The sequence below is a fragment of the Triticum aestivum genome, chromosome 6A (assembly GCF_018294505.1).
Source record: "Triticum aestivum cultivar Chinese Spring chromosome 6A, IWGSC CS RefSeq v2.1, whole genome shotgun sequence".
Classification (NCBI taxonomy): domain Eukaryota; kingdom Viridiplantae; phylum Streptophyta; class Magnoliopsida; order Poales; family Poaceae; genus Triticum; species Triticum aestivum.
The window spans coordinates 483,259,962-483,284,918 of NC_057809.1; positions in this window are offsets into that span (position 1 = coordinate 483,259,962).

Consider the following 24,957-nt stretch of genomic DNA (forward strand, 5'->3'; position numbering starts at 1 on the left):
TCCCCGGGAACAAACGTAACTACTCACAAAGCATATTCATGTTAATAATCAGAGGGGTATTAATATGCATAATGGATCTGAACATATGATCTTCCGCCAAATAAACCAACTAGCATCAACTACAAGGAGTAATCAACACTACTAGCAACCCACATGTACCAATCTGAGGTTTGGATATAAAGATTGGATACAAGAGATGAACGAGGGTTTGAGATGAGATGGTGCTGGTGAAGATGTTGATGGAGATTGACCCCCTCCCGATGAGAGGATCATTGGTGATGACGATTGTGATGATTTCCCCCTCCCGGAGGGAAGTTTCCCCGGCAGAACAGCTCCGCCAGAGCCCTAGATTGGTTCCGCCAAGGTTCCGCCTCGTGGCGGCGGATTTTCGTCTCGTGATCTTGCTTATGATTTTTTCCTTGACGAAAGACTCCATATAGCCAAATATGGGCATCGGAGGGCCACCAGGGGGCCCACAAGGCAGGGGGCCCGCCCAGGGGGGTAGGGCGCGCCCCCACCCTCGTGGACGGTGGGTGGCCCCCCTCTGGTACTTCTTTTGCCCAATATTTTTTACATATTCTGAAAATAATTCCCGTGGAGTTTCAGGACTTTTGGCAATGTGCAGAATAGGTCTCTAATATTTGCTCCTTTTCCAGCCCAGAATTCCAGCTGTCGGCATTCCCCCTCTTCATGTAAACCTTGTAAAATAAGAGAGAATAGGCATAAGTATTGTGACACAATGTGTAATAACAGCCCATAATGCAATAAATATCGATATAAAAGCATGATGCAAAATGGACGTATCAACTCCCCCAAGGTTATACCTCGCTTGTCCTCAAGCGAAAGCCGAAATCGAAAAATATGTTCGCATGTTTAGAGATAGAGGTGTCGATAAAATAAAATACGGACATGAGGGTATCATGATCATTCTTAGAACAGCAACATATATATATATATATATATATATATATATATATATATATATATTGTCATATGATCTCTTATGCTAAAGTAACAATTCGTTCACATACTCAAGTATGAATCAGAAACTTCATTGAAAACTAACAAACTATAATCTCAGTTATCGAAGCAATTGCAATTTATCATAACATAGGAAAGAGCCAATATAAGATCTTCTTAGCAAGTCCACATACTCAACCATCATTTAGTCTTTCACAATTGCTAACACTCACGCGATATTTATGGTTATGAAGTTTTAATCGGACATAGAGAACGATAGGGGCTTATAGTTTCGCCTCCCAACTTTTTACCTCAAGGGTAATGTCAACCATAATAGTTCATGAAAACCCACATCCAATTAGCCATATATATCAGGATCTTTCCAACACATTGTGCTTGCCAAAGGATAAAATGTAAAAAGGAAAGGTGAAGATCATCGTGACTCTTGCATGAATTATAAGACAAGAATAAAAGATAGGCCCTTCGCAGAGGGAAGCAGAGGTTGTCATGTCTTTTTATGATTGGATGCACAAAATCTTAATGCAAAAGAACATCACTTTATATTACCACTTGTGATACAGACGTTTATTATGCAGTCCGTCGCTTTTATTTCTTCCACATCACAAGATCGTATAAAGCTTATTTTCTTCGCACTAATAAATCATACATATTTAAAGCGTAAATTTTATTGCTTACAATGATGACAACTTACTTGAAGGATCTTACTCAATCTATAGGTAGATATGGTGGACTCTCATGGCAAAACTAGGTTTAAGGATATTTGGAAGCACAAGTAGTATCTCTACTTGGTGCAAAGAAATTGGCTAGCATGAGAGGGAAAGGCGAGCTCAACATGTTGGATGATCCATGACAGTATAATTGATCGTAGATGTAAGAAATCATAACCCATTACGTTGTCTTCCTTGTCCAACATCAACTCTTTAGCATGTCATATTTTTAATGAGTGCTCACAATCATAAAATATGTCCATGATATTATATTCATATGTGAAAACCTCTCTTTCTTTATTACTTCCTATTAATTGCAACGATGACCAAAACTATGTTTGTCAACTCTCAACATTTCTTATTCATCATACTCTTTATATGTGAAGTCATTAATCTCCATAAGATCCATATGATCTCTTTATTTCTTTCCCTTTTATTCTATCCCCTCAAGATCATAGCAAAATAATCAAGCCCTAACTCAACACTAATCTTTATTATATATAGCTCACGGACTCGATTACATAGAAGGATCACAAAGCAAAACTAAAAACTAGATCATATCAAAACTTTATTCTACTAGATCAAGATATAACCAAAAGGATCGAACTAAGAAAAATGGTAAAGATAAAAGTGTGATGGTGATATGATACCGGGGCACTCCCCCAAGCTTGGCAGTTGCCAAGGGGAGTGCCCATATGCGATACTCAGTTCTTCTTTGTTGGTGAAGAAGGTGTTGGTGATGATGGATAGTCACACATCGAGCATAGGAGATCCTCCAATTTGCGTATAATGCCCTTGAGTGTGATGATATGCTCCTTCAACAAAATATTTTCACTTGTGAGATACTTGTTTTGAATACGAGCCAACTCAATCATCTTGAAAGCCTCAATCTCCATTGGGGTAAAGAGGTTGTGGTGAGGTTGAAGGATGTCTTCTTCTGCTACTGCGGGGACTTAGTCCCCCATGGCCTTCTTGATCCCATCATCCTTTTTGATCTCTCCAGGCTCTTCTCTCTTCAGCTCTATCTTCATTATCCAAGCATCGTTGCCCTCATTGTTGGAGGAGGAGGGAGACGACATGATGCTTGGCTTTGACAACCCTGGCAGAAAACAGCTCGAAACAAAAACATGAGATATTTGCGTGATACGATGGTCAAAACCTTTGGGAGATTATATAATGAATTTTTACCGACCAAAAGAAGTATCGTCCAAGAAAACGGAGTCCGGAGAGCACACGAGGTGCCCACAAGGCAGGGGGTTCGCCCAGGGGGGTAGGGCGCGCCCTCCACCCTCGTGGAATCCTCGTGTCCTTTCCGGTCTGCTTCTTATTTTCCTATTTTTCTTAAATATTCCAAAACGGAGAAAAATTGCCATTAGAACTGTTTTGGGGTCGGTTTACTTACCGTACCACATACCTATTCCTTTTCGGAGTTTGAAAAGTTCTGGAAAGTGTCTCTTATGTATTCCTTCGGGGTTACGGTTTCAATAACATTAGTTTCAACATTTATGGGATTACTTGAGATATAATGTTTGATTCTTTGACCATTTACCACCTTCGGATTTGTGCCTTCGAAGTTGTTGATTTTTAAGGCACCGGAACGGTAGACCTCCTCTATGACGTAAGGACCTTCCCATTTAGAGAGGAGTTTGCCTGCAAAAAATCTTAAACGAGAGTTGTATAACAATACATAATCACCTACGTTAAACTCACATTTTTGTATCCTTTTATCATGGCATCTTTTAACTTTTTCTTTAAGTAGTTTGGCATTCTCGTAGGCCTGGGTTCTCCATTCATCAAGTGAGCTAATGTCAAAAAGCCTCTTCTCACCGGCAAGTTTGAAGTCATAGTTGAGCTCCATAATAGCCCAATATGCCTTATGTTCTAATTCAAGAGGTAAGTGACATGCTTTACCATAAACCATTTTATATGGAGACATACCCATAGGATTTTTATATGCAGTTCTGTAAGCCCATAATGCAGCATCAAGTTTCTTCGACCAATTCTTTCTAGATCTATTGACAGTCTTTTGCAAAATTAATTTAAGCTCTCTATTTCTAAGTTCTACTTGACCACTAGACTATGGATGATATGGAGATGCAATTCTATGATTAACATCATACTTAGCAAGCATTTTACGAAAAGCACCATGAATAAAATGTGAACTGCCATTAGTCATTAAGTATCTAGGGACTCCAAACCTCGGAAAATAACTTCTTTAAGCATCTTAATAGAGGTGTTATGATCAGCACTACTAGTTGGAATAGCTTCTACCCACTTAGTAACGTAATCAACAGCAACTAAAATATGTGTATACCCATTAGAGGAAGGAAATGATCCCATATAATCGAAGCCCCAACATCAAATGGTTCAATAACAAGGGAATAATTCATAGGCATTTCTTGACGTCTACTAATATTACTAATTCTTTGAGATTCATCACAAGACAAAACAAACTTACGGGCATCCTTGAAGAGAGTAGGCCAATAAAAACCAGATTGCAATACCTTGTGTGCAGTTCTATCTCCAGCATGGTGTCACGCCCCGGACACACCCGCCGGTGGTCGTTACTCCTGGCGGGATCTAGATTTGCCCCACAAATCAATACTAGTCTTTTCTGCACACTTTGTCCTCACCCGTGCGCACCCGGGATCAACTTCCCGGTCGGTCACCCATCCTGAAATTACTCCAAGCTGAGCACGCTTAACTTTGGAGTTCTGTCCGAATGGGCTTCCAGAAAAGAAAGAATTCCTTATTGATATGAGTAGTCTATCATCCCTAATAAGCCAGGCTATCACATACACTCCCACTTAAAGGAACCGACGTCCTCGTCGGGCCACAGGAACGTTCCCTCTTGGCACATACGTTTGTGCATCCAGTCCGGCACATGTGTGCCATGCCATGTGCCACGACGGGTCACAAACATCATGCACAACATGACCGCACACCTGTTCGCAAACATCTGTGTAACCGCGAGGGTTGGCTCTCATACCAACTTGTCACGCCCCGGACACACCCACCAGTGGTCGTTACTCCTGGCAGGATCTAGATTTGCCCCACAGATCAATACTAGTCTTTTCTGCACACTTTGTCCTCACTCATGCGCACCTGGGAGCAACTTCCCGGTCGGTCACCCATCCTGAAATTACTCCAAGCTGAGCACACTTAACTTTGGAGTTCTGTCCGAATGGGCTTCCAGAAAAGAAGGAATTCCTTATTGATATGAGTAGTCTATCATCCCTAATAAGCCAGGCTATCACACATGGTGTCCTCCATAAGCCTCGGAGTGGCACTTGCATAGGATCTGTTCCTGTTCATGCTCAGGTACACAACGTCTAATAACATCATCTACTCCTTTATAAAGATGTGGGTCATCCCAGAAGTAATGTCTTAAATCATAGACGAACTTTTTCTTTTGCTGGTATGTGAAAGTAGGTGGTATAAATTTACCAACAATATAATTAGCATAATCAGCATACCATGAAGCAGTACGAGAAGCATTTATGACAGCTAATTGTTCATCAGGAAAGCTATCATCAATAAGTAGTGGGTCATCAAAAACATTCTATAACCTAGACAAGTTGTGTGCAACGGGGTTCTCAGCTCCCTTTCTATCAATAATATGCAAATCAAATTCTTGTAGCAAGAGAACCCATCTAATAAGTCTAGGTTTAGCATCTTTCTTTTACATGAGATATTTAATAGCAGCATGATCAGTGTGAACAGTTACTATAGAATCAACAATACAAGGTCTGAACTTATCACAAGCTAATACAACTGCTAAAAATTCGTTTTCAGTAGTAGCATAATTTCTTTGGGCACTGTCTAGAGTTTTACTAGCATATATATTGAATAACATTTAATTTCTTATCAACTCTTTGTCCTTGAACAGCCCCTACAGCATAATCACTAGCATCACACATAATTTCAAATGGTAAATTCCAATCAGGAGGTTGAACAATAGGTGCAGAAACCAAAGCTTTCTTAAGTATTTCAAATGCTTCTACACAATCATCATCAAAGACAAAAGGAACATCTTTTTGAAAGAGTATAGTCAAAGGCCGAGAAATTTTAGAGAAGTCCTTAATGAACCTCATATAAAACTAGCATGACCAAGGAAACATCTTATACCTTTAATGTCCTTAGGACACGACATCTTTTCAATAGCATCAACCTTAGCTTTATCAACTTCAATACCTCTTTCAGAAATTTTATGCCCCAAGACAATACCTTCATTAACCATAAAGTGACACTTCTCCCAATTCAAGACAAGATTAGTTTCTTCACATCTCTGCAAAACTCGATCAAAGGTATTTGAGAGAAACCAGAATAACCATCTAGAAAGAAAAAATGTGTATGTTTGGATAATCTTTCTAGCATTTGATCAATAAAAGGTAAAGGGTAATGATCCTTTTTAGTAGCTTTATTTAATTTGCGGAAATCAATTACAATTCTATAACCTGTAATGATTCTTTGTGGGATCAATTCATCTTTATCATTAGGAACTACAGTAATACCTCCCTTCTTAGGGACACAATGGACAGGACTTACCCACTGACTATCAGCAACAGGATAAATTATACCTGCCTCCAGAAGCTTTAGTATTTCTTTTCTTATCACTTCTTTCATCTTAGGATTTAACTGTCGGTGGTGATCAACAACTGGTTTAGCATCCTTCTCCAGTTTTATTTTGTGGTGGCATAGAGTGGGGCTAATGCCCTTAAGATCATCAAGAGTATATCCAATAGCAGCACGCTGCTTCTTCAGTGTTTTCAATAATTTCTTTTCTTCATGCTCTGAAAGGTTAGCACTAATAATAATAGGATATATCTCTTTCTCATCAAGATAAGCATATTTAAGAGTATCAGGTAAAGGTTTAAGCTCAAACACGGGATCACCCTTAGGTGGAGGAGGATCCCCTAGGATTTCAACAAGCAAGTTGTGTTTCAAAATAGGCCACTGTTTAAAGAATACTTCATCTATTTCCCTTCTTTCGTTCATAAACATATCATTTTCATGGTCTAGCAAATATTGTTCTAAAGGATCACTAGGAGACACGACAATAGAAGCAAGACCAATAATTTCATCTTTACTAGGCAATTCTTTATCATGGGGTTGTCTATGAAATTTAGCAAAATTAAACTCATGAGATATATCCCCTAAACCAACAAAAACAATATCCTTATTGCAGTCTATCTTAGCATTGACAGTATTCAAGAAGGGTCTACCTAATATAATGGGACAAAAGTCATCTTGTGGGGAACCAAGAACAAGAAAAACAGCAGGATATTTAACTTTCCCACACAAGACTTCAACATCTCTAACAATCCCAACTGGTGAAATAATATCTCTATTGGCAAGCTTAATTGTAACATCTATCTCTTCTATCTCAGCAGGTGCAATATCATGCATAATTTCTTTGTATAAGGAATGAGGTATTGCACTTGCACTAGCACCCATATCACATAAGCCATGATAGCAATGATCTCCTATTTTAACGGAAATAACAGGCATGCCTGCAACAGGTCTATGTTTATTTTTAGTATCAGGTCTAGCAATTCTAGCAGATTCATTGCAGAAGTAAATAACATGCCCATCAATATTATCGGCCAAGAGATCTTTAACCATAGCAACACTAGGTTCAACTTTAATTTGCTCAGGGGGTTTCAGTGTCTTAATATTACTTTTGTTAACCACAGTTGAAGCTTTTGCATGATCCTTTATTCTAACAGGGAAAGGTGGTTTCTCAATATAAGCAGTAGGAACAATAGGATCATTATAAGTGATAGTCTTTTCTTCAACTTTAATAGGTGCAACTACTTTTACTTCAATGGGAGGATTATATTTAAACCACTTCTCCTTAGGGAGATCAACATGAGTAGCAAAGGATTCACAGAAAGAAGCTACTATCTCAGAGTCAAGTCCATATTTAGTGCTAAATTCATGGAAAGCATCGGTATCCATAAAAGATTTAACACAATCAAACTTAGGTTTTATACCTGACTCCTTACCTTCGTCGTGGTCCCAATCTTCAGAGTTGCGTTTAATTATCTCCAATAAATCCCATTTGAATTCAATAGTCTTCATCATAAAAGATCCAGTACAAGAAGTATTAAGCATGGAGCGATTACTGAGAGAAAGCCGAGCATATTTTTTTTGAATAATCATTTCTTTTGAGAGCTCATGATTGGGGCATGAATATAACATTGACTTAAGCCCCCCCAATCTTGAGCGATGCTTTCTCCTTCGCGAAGCCAAAAATTATATATATAATTACGATCACGATAAACAAGATGCATAGGATAAAACTTCTGATGTAATTCCAATTTCAATCGTTGGTAGTTCCATGATCCAATATCATCACATAGCCTAAACCATGTCGATGCATCTCCCTTCAAATATAAAGGGAAGACCTTCTTCTTGATAACATCCTCGGGCATACCTGCAAGCTTAAATAATCCACAAACTTCATCCACATAGATTAGGTGCAAATCGAGATGTAATGTTCCATCTCCTGTAAAAGGATTAGCTAGCAGTTTCTCTATCATACCCGAAGGAATTTCAAAATAAAAATTTTCAGTAGGTTCAGTAGGTTGAGGAGCAACTCTTTGCTCTACTGGTCGGGGTGAAGATACCCCGAACAAGCCCCTCAAAGGATTATGTTCCATAGTAACAAGTGACAGTAAATTTCAGCACACTATATACATTTTTCCTTACCAAATTCCACCTACCAAAGGCACTTCACTCCCCGGCAACGGTGCCAGAAAAGAGTCTTGATGACCCACAAGTGTAGGGGATCTATCATAGCCTTTTAGATAAGTAAGAGTGTCGAACCCAACGAGGAGCGGAAGGAAATGATAAGCGGTTTTCAACAAGGTATTCTCTGCAAGCACTGAAATTATCGGTAACAGATAGTTTTGTGATAAGGTAATTTGTAATGGGTAGCAAGTAATAAAAGTAAATAAGGTGCAGCAAGATGTCCCAATCCTTTTTGTAGCAAAGGACAAGCCTGGACAAACCCTTATATAAAAGAAAGCGCTCCCGAGGACACATGGGAATTATCGTCAAGCTAGTTTTCATCACGTTCATATCATACGTGTTCGGTACTTTGATAATTTGTTATGTGGGTGGACCGGTGCTTGGGTATTGCCCTTACTTGGACAAGCATCCCACTTATGATTAACCCCTATTCCAAGCATCCGCAACTACAACAGAAGTATTAAGGTAAACCTAACCATAGCATGAAACATATGGATCCAAGTCAGTCCCTTACGAAGCAACGCATAAACTAGGGTTTAAGCTTCTGTCACTCTAGCAACCCATCATCTACTTATTACTTCCCAATGCCTCCCTCTAGGCATAAACAATGGTTAAGTGTTATGTAGTCGACGTTCACATCACACCACTAGAGGGATGGCAACATACATCTCATCAAAATATCAAACGAATACCAAATTCACATGACTACTTATAGCAAGACTTCTCCCATGTCCTCAGGAACAAAGTAACTAATCACAAAGCATATTCATGTTCATAATTAGAGGGGTATTAATATGCATAATGGATCTGAACATATGATCTTCCACCAAATAAACCAACTAGCATCAACTAGGAGTAATCAACACTACTAGCAACCCCCAGGTACCAATCTGAGGTTTGGATACAAAGATTAGATACAAGAGATGAACTAGGGTTTGAGATGAGATGGTGCTGGTGAAGATGTTTGTAACACCCACAATGCGGCTATATCTCCCACGTCTCGGAGCACGACTTAGAGGCATAACCGCAGAGTAGGCATGTCGCAAGAGGGGTAATCTTTACACATCCCATGTACTGAATAAGAAAGGGATAAAGAGTTGGCTTACAATCGCCACTTCATACAATACATAAATATAGCATTACATCATCCAGAATACAATCAAGGTCCGACTACGAATCCAAATAAAGAAAGACAACCCATAATGCTAGATCCCCGATCGCCCCGACTGGGCTCCACTACTGATCAACTAGAAACGAAACAACACAACGAACATGATCTTCATCGAGCTCCTCCTTGAGCTCGGTTGTGTCACCTGCATGGTATCATCGGCACCTACAACTGGTTTGAAGTAATCTATGAGTCACAGGGACTCAGCAATCTCACACACTCGCGATCAAGACTATTTAAGCTTATGGGTAGGAAAAGGTAGTGAGGTGGAGCTGCAGCAAGCACTAGCATATATGGTGGCTAACTTACGCAAATGAGAGCGATAAGAGAAGCAAAGAACGATCGTGAACTAGAAGTGGTCAAGAAGTGATCCTCAAGCTACTTACGTTTAAGCATAACACCAAAACCGTGTTCACTTCCCGGACTCCACCGGAAAGAGACCATCATGGCTACACACGCGGTTCATGCATTTTAATTAAGTTAAGTGTCAGGTTCTCTACAACCGGATATTAACAAATTCCCATATGCCCATAACCACGGGCACGGCTTTCGAAAGTTCAAAACCCTACAGGGTGTCCCAATTTAGCCCATCACAAGCTCTTATGGTCAACGAAGGATATTCCTTCTCCCAGGACAACCTGATTAGACTCGGAATCCTGGTTACAAGACATTTCGACAATGGTAAAACAAGACCAGCAAAGCCGCCCGGATGTGCCGACAAATCCTAATAGGAGCTGCACATATCTTGTTCTCAGGGCACACCAGATGAGTCAGACGTCGGGTTGACATAGACCCTGGCTGCCTAGAGGGCGCCGGACATCGCTCAGGTCGGACCAACACTTAAAGAAGCACTAGCCCCGGGGGGGGGGGGGTTAAAATAAAGATGACCCTTGAGTCTGCAGAACCCAAGGGAAGGTGGTTGGTTGTTAGTGCAAATGTAAAACCAAGGTTGGGCTTTGCTGGAGGAGTTTTATTCAAATCGAACTGTCAAGGTGTTCGCATAACACCCAACCGCGTAAGGAACACAAAATCAAGGAACATAACACAGGTATGACGGAAACTAGGGCGGCAAGAGTGGAACAAAACACCAGGCATAAGGCCGAGCCTTCCACCCTTTACCAAGTATATAGATGCATTGATTAAAATAAGAGATATTGTGATATCCCAACAATAAATCATGTTCCAACATGGAACAAACTCCATCTTCACCTGCAACTAGCAATGCTATAAGAGGGGCTGAGCAAAGCGGTAACATAGCCAAACAACGATTTGCTAGGGAAAAGTGGGTTAGAGGCTTGGCATGGCAATATGGGAGGCATGGTATAGCAAGTGGTAGGTATCGCGGCATAGCAATACAGCGAGCAATTAGCAAGCAAAGATAGAAGTGATTTCGAGGGTATGGTCGTCTTTCCTGCAAAGTTCTCCGAGTTGATGAAAGCTTGATCCTCGTAAGCATACTCAATGGGTTCCTCGATCACGAACTCGTCTCCCGGCTCTACCCAAGGCAAGAACACAAGCAAAGGAAACAACAGTCAACCACGATGCAATGAGCAAGCAACATGATGCAAAATATGGCATGATATGCAGGATGTGATATGCAATGCATATGCGTGCTTCGGAAGGGAAAGATTGAATCAGGCCTCAGCTTGGCAAACAAAGAGTGCCGCTGGAAAGATGAGTTGATTTCGGTTGAAATCGATATAAAGATCACCGGAATCGGATGCACGGTTTGCAAATGGCAAGCAAAACAATAATGTCTCAATTCTGCGATTAACAGCATGATGCCATCTAGAATGCAACAAGAAACTAAGCTACTGCACTCCAACATAGCAACAAAGCATATGGCAGTGATCTACTCAAGATGCTTGACAAAAGATGAAAACTGATCTACGGCTAAATCACACTATAACAGGATCAAAAAAGCATGGCAAAAGGGCAAAAGATATCAGCATCACAAACTTAATGAAAATACTAAATACTATCATGCCAGAAATTAACATCAGGACGCAATGTTTAGAGCAAGATAACAACATGCTACAGGATCAGATCATAGCAAACAAAGGCATGACATGAATCTACTCAAAGCATATAACAAAAGTCCCTTACTGACCATAATCCAAAAAGGATCAGAAGATATGATGGCACCCATGTAAACATAGCAAGTTCCGTCAACAGATTCAGACTTATCAGAAAACTGGACATGGCAGAAACAGAGTTATGAAGGCACGTTTGCGAGCTCGATGCACTCAACACAAGGCATGGCATGACAAACTAAGCATACTACCAGCAAGAAGACATGATCAAGAAGCTAACCATGGCAAGAACAATCTCATAGCATGCATGGATCAACTACAACAACCTTGGCAAAATTGATTAACATGTAAACAATCTGCTAGGAACATTTTATAGCAAAAGTAGAGCAAGATTGAGTCATGCTAGGGCACTCCATAAATGCAAACAGGGGCATGGATGGATAGAGCACAACCATATGTCAAAATCATCCTTACTGAACATACTCAAAAGAAGCATGGATCTCTCTGTAGCAACATGAATACATGGCATAAAAATACCAGCAGGGAAATGACTTAGTGTACCAAGGCCGCTTGGCAAATCTCGGTCCATTCCGAGAAAGTTTAATACCCGCACACAAAAATAGGCAAAAGGAGGGCGCCAGAGGACATAGGAGTGCCGGATTGCAAAATGGACAACGGGGAAAGTGCTCGGATGCATGAGACAAACCCGTATGCGAATGCGATGCACATGATGACATGATATGAAATGCATGACACGCAAACAAATGACAAGGAAACAACAGCGAATAACTGGAAGACACATGGCGCAATGGTCTCGGGGCATTACAACACTCCAGCACTACGAGAGGATCTTGTCTCGAGATCTAGAATGGCACCGGAGGGAAAACAAAGAGGAAGAAGAGAGGTAAAACTAAGTTGCTTCTTTGACAAACGAGTGAAACCAAAGAACCTTGGAAGGTTAAACCATTTTGAGAAAAGATTACAACAAAGATGAACGAAGTTGACAATCTCCGTCAGAAAAGAGAAACAAGGAAGAACAAATTCGGACAGCACTCAAGTTGAAAAGAGATGCAAGACTTGATAAGATGAAAGAACTTGAGCAAATGGCAGAACACTCCGGTTAAATGGATAAGCACGAAAGGAGCACGATCCTCACCATTCGAGCTGATGAGAGAAGAGAACAACAACACAATGCCTCCGGAAGAAATGAAAGAATGGAATGGAATGAACGGAGGAAAACAAGATCTTGTACCTCAAATGAGCTTGAAAAGCATCTTTAGGATAAGGGTCGAACGGAGTTGTTGGAACACCAACAATGAAAGTATAAGCTTTTAGTGGGCTTATGGAAAACATCTCAAAACTGAGGTGAAATTCTGCCACTAACAGAAATATGAACAAGGAGACGAGAAACTTATTTCACCGGGAGGATAAATGAAGAACTTGGGTCATTTATAAGCACCATAAAGCACAATCCTTAGGGAAAACTTTAGGTGAAATATAACCCAAGATAACTCCAATGAAGAGATTGGTGGATTTAAAATATCTCATTCTTGCCAACATGTGAATCATGAAAAAGACGAAGGGAAAATTGCCAGGAATGACATAACACCACCTCAAAAGATAAGGTATAAAGAATTGCACTCCGGATTTCAAGATGAAGAATACTTGAGCTCCTTTGAAAAGAATCTTGATGAACACATCGAGAAGGATTTAAGTCCTTGTTGAAGCATCATGTAGAACCTCCATGAAAAACTCCGGTAGTAAAAGGATGACGAAAGAAAGAGGAGTTGAAAAACACAAGGTGCAGCATTGCAATGATTAGAAGAAGCTTTCAAATGATATAATTGAGAGAACTTGGAACTCCGGGAAAGAAAAGATGAAACAATTGAAACCAAGAATTTGATGAACCTCCGGAATAAGGAATTAATCATTTGGGTGAAACAAGAATAAGAATTACATTATGCATATCCTTCACCAATTTAAATTGATGACAATCAACAGATTGCATACAACTTATTCCAGTAGAAAGGATTAAGAGAGAAATCGATAACTTGATAAGGTCTTCAACGGAACACCGGTAGGATTGAAACAACGAATGAATTAATATGATAACCATGGAAGAGAATCTTGAGCAAACCATCGTAAGAATTAAAAATGAAAGAAGCAAGGGGAACGAATCACCGGTAAGGATTAGAAAATGAACGAAGGTACTTAAGAGAATCAAGATGCAAGGGAACGAAGAGATCGCAGACTGATTAAAGAATGCTTGAATGATGCACCGGTAAGATTTGGTGAATGAGAGCTGAAAGTTGAGAATTAATAAATCTTCTGAAATGATGGGCTCTGGAGAATCAAACTGAAAAGACTCCTGAACTGCTCCGGATGGGTGAAAAGAATTGTCACAATCAAAAACAATTATGAGAGGATGGCATCAAACTAGGACCATAAATCTTCACAAGAACAGATAAGATTTGGAGGAAAACTCTTCTTGGTTCTTCAAATGTCGAGAATGCCGATGAGAAACACCACCATGAATTGTTGAGCTACTCCGGGATGAAAATTAGAAAGGTTGAACCAACGATGAAAAGAATTTAACCGATCTTGGAGAAATACATATGACTGATGATAATTCATTCTTACGTCAAACTTGGAGAAGAATTTGAGAGTAACTCCGGGAAGATTAGAAGAGTCAGGTAAGATCCCGGGAAAATACCTGTGGGTTAGGGCCCACTCAAAAATACATCGTTGAACGATTTAAAAGATAGATTGCACCGGTTGAACTAAAATGGCTTGAATAAGGTAACAACCTCGAAATAGGTTGAACTGATCTTGAATGGAAAGACAAGTCTTCTGAGATATCCTCAGCACTCCGAAATAATTGAATAGAGATAGGTGAATGATTAAGAGGTGCACCGCATGAGAAAACATTTGAAACAAGGAAAAGGATATGATCAACACCAAAAGATTGCATTGAAAACACCATGGAAGATAAGAGAACAAGGAATGATAACTTGTAGAGCATCTTCATGAGAATCACCGGATAAGAATATTGACGAAAAAAATGGAGAGGCTTCCCATCAATAAAATGGATACTTGATTAAGAAATCTGAGTCCTTGAAGAAAAAAGGGGGTGGGTGGGCGGGAAAACAAAGGCAACTTTGCACGGATGAAACAAACACCGTTGAGAAGACTTAGAATTGATCTTGCGAATGTAGAAATGATTGAATCCACTTGAAGAGAAACACGCCTGTTGAAAAGGATTGACATGGCAATCTTGATTATCATGAAGGATTAGTATTCACATAGAAATATGAGAACACCACTTAGGAAAGGTACTGACTAAACATTTGACTTCGAAGCAACTCGAATACCACAACTGAAAACAAAACAAAGGATTGACTTAGGAGATAAGTCGGAAAAAACATATGATAGATCCTGTCGGGGATATACCCCGCGGTATGACCCGGCCGAAGATATGACCTGGCTGGGACTTGGTATTTCATTGGTAAGCCGGCAGATTGTTTAAACCAGAGGTTAAGCCAACGGGAACAGTTAAGCAGATTAAGCCGGCAGACACAGTCATGTAAGCCGGCGGTCACAGTCATGTAAGCCGGCAGACACAGTCATGTAACCTGGCAGACACAGTCATGTAACCCAGCAGACACAATCATATGAGCCAGAAGGTCAAGCAGATAGTCAAGTCAGGCAGTTAAGCCGAACAGTTAAGCCGGACAGTTAAGCCGAGCAGTTAAGCCGGACAGTTAAGCCAGACAGTTAAGTCGGACAGTTAAGCCAGATGGTAAGCCAGATTGCTGGTTAACAGTTAAGAAGCCCAAAATGTTAAAGAAAGCCCATGGAGAGAAGCCCATGGAGGGAAAACAGAATAGTTAAGTCTTAAGTCCGAGTTGGACTCTACATGTAACCCGCCCCTTCAACATATATAAGGAGGGGCAGGGCACCCCAAGAGGGACAAGTTGAATAATCATTAAGTCTAGACACAACTAGGAGAGCCGGAGTTACGGTGACTCCCTCATGATGATAATTTGTCCTAGCGACAAACAACATGTAGGGTTGTTACCGGATGATGTTTCCCGGGGCCTGAAGCTGTCTAAGTGTTCGTCTTGCGTGTTGCGTCTCTCGATTCCGATCAACCCCTTCAAGCTACCACATAGATGCGTTGGTCCCACGACTAAGTCCTCACACTAGGACATCTGCCGTGACGTTTCCACGACAGCTGGCGCCCACCGTGAGGCTTGCGCACGGTGGTGTTGTGTTCTTGGAGGGATCTTTCCCAGGGTTTCTAGAAGCTCATAATTGTTCAGATGAAGAAGACAAATCAACCTCGAGGTAATTGGTTCAGATTTTACAATCCGCGAGATTCAAGTCAAAAAAGAGAAATTAGGGTTACGGTATGTTCTGCCGCCGCTGCTAAAAAATAGCCGTGGCCGTCGGTAGGATTTCCATCATCTATGCAACAACGAGTCCGAGACAGGGATAGTTGCACGAGACTGATTCAAAGGGATGTTTCTACATGCACACACAAGTCAATTGTGAGTCGCCCAGGATGGAGTCAGCCGCCGAGTTCACGTTGTCCATTGTGAGTCGCCTCCATGTTGGATCAAAGGAAGAGATATGCTCACATCCGTCAAACTGCAGCTGTTTACTTCAAGTCCCCAGGAGATCAATAGCCAATTTATTTGCTCAAACAAATCTGGTCATCATGATGTGCTAGTTGAAAAGTGCTCTGTTTGCACCAGCCTCCAAATGAGAGTTGAAGTGATCTGTTTATCTGCTCAAAGCCATTCTTACTCGAGCCCCGTTGTAGTTGGTGAGTCGCCGATAGCTACCTCTGAGTAACTCCGTTGCTGCTTTGGTCTGCTGTTCCTGCCATGGCCCTCTACCAAGAGCCGCCGCCCCCACCGGAGCACTGAGCCGCCACTATGGTCTGCAGTTTTTCTGGATGAAGGAAAGCCTATTCGGAAGGACGTACGTCAAACCCCGAGTTACCCGGTCAAGATTAAGAAAATTATGGCGATCAGATCAGATTCAAAAAAGTAATTCCATTGACAGTCGAGTATATCAGGTGAGCTTCATTGCACCTACCAGCCTCAAAAACCTAAAAAGGGTCAAACAACGGCGTTTTACCGTACCAATCCGGAGACGAAAGTCGTTCAATACTAGTCAACAATCGGAACATCAATTAGATGACCTGTTTGTTCAATAGAGAGATCCGTCTGACTACTACTGGTGAAGATAACAGAATACTACAGCGTGGACGCGTAGGGTTAAAGCCGCCGGATCAACTACAACCCGGACTCGAACTCCGTCCTCGATTCTGTCCCCTGAGCTGCCGGAACCGCCTTGCCCTCACCTGCCCTTTTTCCTCTAGCCGCGCCACAAGCCGTACCTCTGGGTTGCTGAGCTATGTAAAGATCCGTCTCGGCCCTACCGCGGCGCCTCCTTGGGCCACTCGACCTTAATCTGCTTCGTCGGGGGCCTCTGCCGTTCTACTCCAAGCCAGCCACCGAACGACCCTTTTGCTCGTCTCCGTTAAGTCACCCTGAGAGCTGGCCCTGCTCCTTTTACTCGCCTTGGCCGCCGTGAGCCTGCGATCGCTGTTGTTTCGCCTCCTCAGCCGCAGTGGCGTCAGGCCAGCGCTACCCAGTCGCCGGGTCTCCACTATGGACGAGTCGCCACTTCCACCACCTCGAATCGCCGCCTCCATCCGTGTATGGCTTGGCCGCTAGCCAGTTCGCCTGTTTCGAGTCAAACCGCCCTCGCCTTACCTCGCCTTGCCTCGAGCTGCCTGGCCACCTATGCATACCTCACCGTGCACTGTCTTCAAGCCGCTGCTGCTACCGCCATTGAGCCGCCCGTTGACTGTGACCTGGCCTCATCGCACCACCCCCTCTGCCATCACTGCCGCTTTGAGCCGCCACCTCCGCCGAGGCTCGCCACGACATGAGATGCCATCGCCGGTACTTCTATTGCGGTCTCGTCAAACTGTGATTCCGTATCAACTCGCCTCCAATTCGCCGTTGCCTCTGTGGTCGGTTTTCCACCTCCTCGGAGAGCCACCGTGTCAACTCTCCTCTGCGCGGCCTCGCTCCTCCTACCGAGCTGACTCACCGGCGTCTCTCTGGTCCGAGTGCCCGCCTTGTCACAGATGTTTCCGCTGGCTTGCGCCCGCCTTGATTCGCTTCAAAACCGCCTGGGGCATCAGCCGCTGTTGCAACCCGCCGCTTCCGCCATGGCCTCGATTGACCACCTCCACCTTGCTTCACCTGCGCTAAGACGCTTACACCCAGAGCTATGCACATCCACCATGGTATTTGCCATCCATTCAAAAAGAAAAAACAATGACCCGGAGGAGAACGTGGGCATGGACTCGGGCCTCGCTGGAATTGCCGTGCCTCTGCGCCATGGCTCGCCTCGCGCCGTTTCGAGTGACGACGGCTCGGCCTTGCTCTGAGCCGCCATCACAGCCCGTGCCTCCACGGCGGACCGCCTGCGCCACCGCATCTAAAACCGGCCCCGCCTTAGCCTCGCTTTGGACCACGCCACCACACCTCTTGTCCGAGCCGCCGCATTTACCGCTGCTTCAACCCGCTGTCTTGAGCCGTCTGCTTGAGCGGTCCAGCCTCTTCTGTGTCACCAAGGAACCACCTTGCCACTACCTGAGTTACGGTCTTGTCCCGCGGCCGGCCTCCGGCGGTGTTCACACCTCTGTGTGCCACCTCCACGCGCATGTGATGCCCGGCGTTTTCCCGCCTCTGCTGCTCTCTCATCTCTGTGGTGAGTCACCGCACGCGACCCAGCCTGCCTTGCCTTCGCCTGCTGCTGCTGTTGGTCCCGTGCAGCTGCGTTTTCTCCTGTAGCAGTGCCGGGTTGAAGATCTTCATACGCCACGGCGCCGTCTCCGCCCCGCGTCAAGTGGCCTATTGTCGTCGTACCTCGGGCCGCCAGCGCCCCTCGTGCATGTCCTGATCCATCGGTCCCCGTCATGGCTCCCCTTGCCGCAGCCTCCACAGCGGAGCTGCTTTGCCGACGGCCTCCTTGACCACTGTTGTTGAGCCGCCATAGCCTCACATCGCTCTTACGCTGAGCCGCCCGCTGGCTTCATCACGTTGCGGTGCCCCCGCCGGGTCTTGCTGCCCCGGCTGCCTCAGCTGCCACACGCCGAGTCGACTGCGCGCCGCCGACCGCCTCCGCACCAAGATGCCGCTTCGCCTCATGCGGGCTGGACTGGCCCTGAAACCGCCTGTTGCACCGCCCTTTTAACCCGCCATGTTGTGCCCTGACCTGCCATTGCCGCGGCCTTGTCTGTGTTGGCAAGATGTTTTTGTTGCCACCAAAGTTGCTGCCGCGGGTTCGCTATGAGCCGCCAAAAAGCCTCCACCTCCAACGTGATTAGTTCTGGGAGCCTAGTAAACAAAGGAACAACAATGCTTTTCATCAGCTCTTCACGTGATTGTGTTACTAAAGGACAAATCCTGAAGCAACAGTCACTCACGGGTACAAGTGAACGGAGACATTTTTGACCTGCGAAATAAAGCTGCGACCAGCGACGGTGATTTGGCAAGGATGTGACATGCTAGGGACACGTCAGACATTGGATATGGTTTTGATCCCCGGTATCCACGGTCATCGGACGAAAAACACCAGGTGATATCCATCTAAGTTTAAGTTTTTTTCAGTACATATTGTTTTTCATCAAAGGATCGAGTACTCTGGCTTGTGATATTTTTTGACACAGGACAAATGTTCACTGCAAGAGTGATGGTCGTGTCATGGATTTATAGCTCGTGTCATTGTTATCATGCGCTAGCATCTGACCGTGCCATGATGCTCGACGAATATATGTGCAAACCGCCGTTTTTACGACCCAATTTACATCAATATGACGCGAGTGACTCATCCGTCCGCGCGGCTTACCGCACCTGCGTTGGATTCGCCCGTCCGCACTGGCTTACAATGCTGTGGCTTGTTCATCTGTCTGCTCCCGCGGCCGACTCGGCCATGATTGATTTCAGCTTCACCATTTTGATCATCAACTCCGCGGTGATAATTACTGACCCGACGCATCAGGTGAAATCCATCCAGTATATTTTTATATTATATATTGCTTTCTTTAAAAGAGCAATTACTTCGATTTGCAAGTTGTCCCATGCAGGATTTAAATCGGTTTATATCACGGTTAATTATGAAGAATCTCAAGCCAACTCCTCAAGTCACCTTGAGACTCGGGGGCTATGATGACATGGCTCAGTAAATATTGCTAGTTTAAAGGCCGTCAGAAAATTTCCAGCCCAAAATAAAGAAATATCCGGTTTAAAATCCGGTTCAAGAGAAATCTGTCTCTCACAAAGCATTGAAGCTCAATATCTGGTTTAAAATCCGGCTAAAGGTAAACCTGTTTCCCACAATGCTTTGAAGCTGTCAATATCCGGTTTGAAATTCTGGCTTAAAAAGAATTAATCTCTCACAAGTTCGAGTTTTTAGGAAAAATTACAAGGACTAAAGAGAGTTTGTTGCACATCACAACTCAAACATAGGCACCCGGCGAGCACAACTCAGAAATATATCACTTGGGGGCTTCCTGCTCATCGAGCATAGCTGTCGATACCCTCTTGATTGGCGCGATGCCAAAATTTATATGGTCACTTGGGGGCTTCCTGTTCAAACATAGGTCGTATTCGAACCAAAGAGAACATAGCTGTCGGTACCCTCTTGATCGGCACACTTCCAAACTCACTAGGGGGCTTCTTGATCGTATTCGAATCATAGCTTAACCCCTTTTGGGTCCGACTTGGATCGTATTCGAATCAGGGTCGTTAAAAACCTCTCAAGGTCATTTGGGGGCTTCCTGTTCGAACGTAGGTCGTATTCGAACCAAAGAGAACATAGTTGTCGGTACCCTCTTGATCGGCGCAACGCCAAAGCCACTAGGGGCTACATGATCGTATTTGAACTGTAGCTTAACCCCTTCGGAACGGTTTACTGATCGTATTCAAATTAGAAGCTTCGATTTTTCTTTCTATTTGGCTTAAGTTTTTTGAAAACAATCTTTGGTTTTTTCTTGAGATTTTTTTGTTCAGATCTAAGTATAAGTGTGGTTTAAATTTAACCCGGCTTGGTTTTGGACGATAAGTCGCCAACATATGACAAACATCATACATTTGGAAGTGAGTGGCTTCTAAGGATTGGGTTATCACCCTACTGCACAGGTATCCTAAATCGGCAGTACGATTCAATATCACAGGAACCGGTTTTCCAAACCAGATTATATTATTCAAATCTTTAATAGCCAAACATGGCTGGATTTTATTATGGTTATCAATAACCAATATTATGATTGAGGTTTTCAAAAGTCGTTTCAGCGCAATGGATATTATTTTATCAATGGATATAATTTATTCCACAATGAAAGGGATAGTCCCGAGTCGCTACAGGCTTACGACCCGGCACATGGGGGCTACATTATTCAAGTTGAGATTACATCAAAATATGCAAGTCTCATGTCGCTGCAAGCATGCACCATGACACTTGGGGGCTAATCTAAAGTCATTTTTTGATCAACTTATTGAAGACCCGAGTCATCCCATTGTAATGAGTCGGCCCTTGGGGGCTACCAATTGCTCCTGTCAACAATTCAAGGTACACAAGTCTTAATACATTATACTGAAAGATCTACTATTCGGTTGGTAGAGTACAAAGCTCTTAACTTTATGGATGTGGGTTCAAGCCCCATGGTGGAGATTACATCATATGATGTTATTATCAATGAATTATATACAAAGTCCCAGCTCAGTATTATCTTACTAAGCCGGCCCTCGGGGGTTACTTTGGTTGAAGTTTTTATGAGCATAAGGCAATTACAAGTCCCAGGTTGCTACAAGCATGACAACCCGGCACTTGGGGGCTACATATGTGGAATATTCAGTTTTGACTAGTGGCTGAACGGACAATCTGGATTTCTTCAAGGTTGCAACATTTATATTGAAATAAGTCTTAAGCTATCACTATGTTCTCCTCTTAAGACTTGGGGCTACAGGTAATATGGATACAAGGGAGAAAAAATCTTCAAATTTCTCAGTTTTGAGTAAACCAGATTGACTGGGTGTCTGCAACGATTATAATTCGACATTATCTATTTATAACCCGATAAGTTTTTCATCTTTAAGCCGGTTGAAGGTCACATGAGTATTTCAAAGACCAATATTTTTAAGCATTGGGACCTGAGTCAAATGAATTATTTTCCAGTCTCTCTGTGAGAAACCAATGTCAGCAAATTGATTATGAAGTTGGCTTATTGACCCGGATTCTCTGGAAGAAACGAAATGACAAGGACTTAAGGATGTTCATGTGACGGCTTAAAAGAATATTTAACCCAGAGCATAACATGTTAAAATTGTTATTATGTTTTGTTTACAGGATCAGTTTAACCTGGATGAATCCAAATTAAACTAGGGGCTAATGTCAGGGATATACCCCGCGGTATGACCGGGCCGGAGATATGACCCGGCTGGGACTTGGTATTTCATTGGTAAGCCGACATATTGTTTAAACCAGAGGTTAAGCCAACGGGAACAGTTAAGCAGATTAAGCCGGAGGACACAGTCATGTAAGCCGGAGGTCACAGTCATGTAAGCCGGCAGACACAGTCATGTAACCCGGCAGACACAATCATGTAACCCGGCACACACAATCATATGAGCCAGAAGGTTAAGCAGACAGTCAAGTCAGACAGTTAAGCCGAACAGTTAAGCCAGACAATTAAGCTGGACAGTTAAGCCAGATGGTAAGCCAGATTGTACGTTAACAGTTAAGAAGCCCAAAATGTTAAAGAAAGCCCATGGAGGGAAAACAGAATAGTTAAGTCTTAAGTCCAAGTTGGACTCTACATGTAACCCGCCCCTTCAACATATATAAGGAGGGGCAGGGCACCCCGAGAGGGACAAGTTGAATAATCATTAAGTCTAGACACAACTAGGAGAGCCGGAGTTACGGCGACTCCCTCATGATGATAATGAGACCTAGCCGCAAACAACATGTAGGGTTGTTACCGGATTATGTTTCCCGGGGCCCGAAGTTGTCTAAATCTTCGGCTTGCGTGTTGCGTCTCTCGATTCTGATCAACCCCTTCAAGCTACCGCATAGATCCATTGGCCTCACGACTTTGTCCTCACACTAGGACATCTGCCGTGACGTTTCCACGATAGATCCCATATCGTATCATGTGTCTATTGGAAAGATATTCTAGGAGCTACTTGAATTCCCACTTATAAACTCCCGAAACTTTCTGGTTATGCAATCAAGTGTTGGGGATACAGGGGAAGCATAATATCTCACCCAAAACTAGCAAATCCTACATCTAGCTATATCCATCCTTCAACACACAACCAAGAAACCTTTCGAAATCATTTACCTCAACCTTCGAAAAGAATCCGTTATACGAGTTATGGCAATACTCCCGAACTCCCGCCCCATTACTAGGTGGCGTCAAGATTATCTCACCAACAACTGCATAAAAGAGATTTTCGATGTTGGCAAACTCAGGTATTCCATAATTGCAACGATAAAATTGTGACGACAACACCTCGGAGCTCAACTCCCCAGGAGACTGCCACAACCCCTAAATGTCAGGAGGAACCAAGAATAATGTTCTCGTCATAAAACCATCGTAACGATTCCAAGATACACGCGTGATCCTAAATTTTTTTAGTGAAATTTGAGGAGAGAAGAGTCAAGACTCTACGTCAGGAGGCCTCACCAGAGCGACGAAGGGAATGGGGAGTAAAAAGAATCCTACTCTCCGATATATATAATCCTATAAGACTCAAAACATTTTTCTAGACTCAACAACACCAGCGATTCGATCAAGCAGGGGGCTCCTAAGTCGGGGAAGGCTCTGATTACCAACTTGAAACACCCACGATGCGGCTATATCTCCCACGTGTCGGAGCACGACTTAGAGGCATAACCTCATAGTAGGCATGTCGCAAGAGGGGTAATCTTTACACATCCCATGTACTGAATAAGAAAGGGATAAAGAGTTGGCTTACAATCGCCACTTCACATAATACATAAATATAGCATTACATCATCCAGAATACAATCAAGGTCCTACTACGGAACCAAATAAAGAAAGACAACCCCTAATGCTAGATCCCCGATCGCCCCGACTGGGCTCCACTACTGATCAACTGGAAACGAAACAACACAACGAACACGATCTTCATCGAACTCCTCCTTGAGCTCGGTTGCGTCACCAGCACGGTATCATCGGCACCTGGAACTGGTTTGAAGTAATCTGTGAGTCACGGGGACTCAACAATCTCACACCCTCGTGATCAAGACTATTTAAGTTTATGGGTAGGAAAAGGTAGTGAGGTGGAGCTGCAGCAAGCACTAGCATATATGGTGGCTAACTCACACAAATGAGAGCGAGAAGAGAAGCAAAGCACGGCCGTTATCTAGAAGTGATCAAGAAGTGATACTGAAGCTACTTACGTTCAAGCATAACACCAAAACCGTGTTCACTTCCCAGACTCCGCCGGAAAGAGACCATCACGGCTACACACACGGTTGATGCATTTTAATAAAGTTAAGTGTCTGGTTCTATACAACCGGATATTAACAAATTCCCATCTGCCCATAACCGCGGGCATGGCTTTCGAAAGTTCAAAACCCTATAGGGGTGTCCCAACTTAGCCCATCACAAGCTCTCACGGTCAATGAAGGATATTCATTCTCCCAGGACGACCCGATCAGACTCGGAATCCCGATTACATGACATTTCGACAATGGTAAAACAAGACCAGCAAAGCTGCCCGTATGTGCTGACAAATCCCGATAGGAGCTGCACACATCTCGTTCTCAGGGCACACCGGATGAGCCAGACATCGGGTTGCCATAGACCCTGGTTGCCTAGGGGGCACCGGACATCACTCAGGTCGTACCAACACTTAGAGAAGCACTGGCCCGGGGGGTTAAAATAAAGATGACCCTTGAGTCTGCAAAACCCAAGGGAAGGTGGTAGGTTGTTAGTGCAAATGTAAAACCAAGGTTGGGCCTTGCTGGAGGAGTTTTATTCAAAGAGAACTGTCAAGGGTTTCCCATAACACCCAACCGCGTAAGTAACGCAAAATCAAGGAACATAACACAGGTATGACGGAAACTAGGGCGGCAAGAGTGGAACAAAACACCAGGCATAAGGCCGAGCCTTCCACCCTTTACCAAGTATATAGATGCATTGATTAAAATAAGAGATATTGTGATATCCCAGCAATAAATCATGTTCCAACATGGA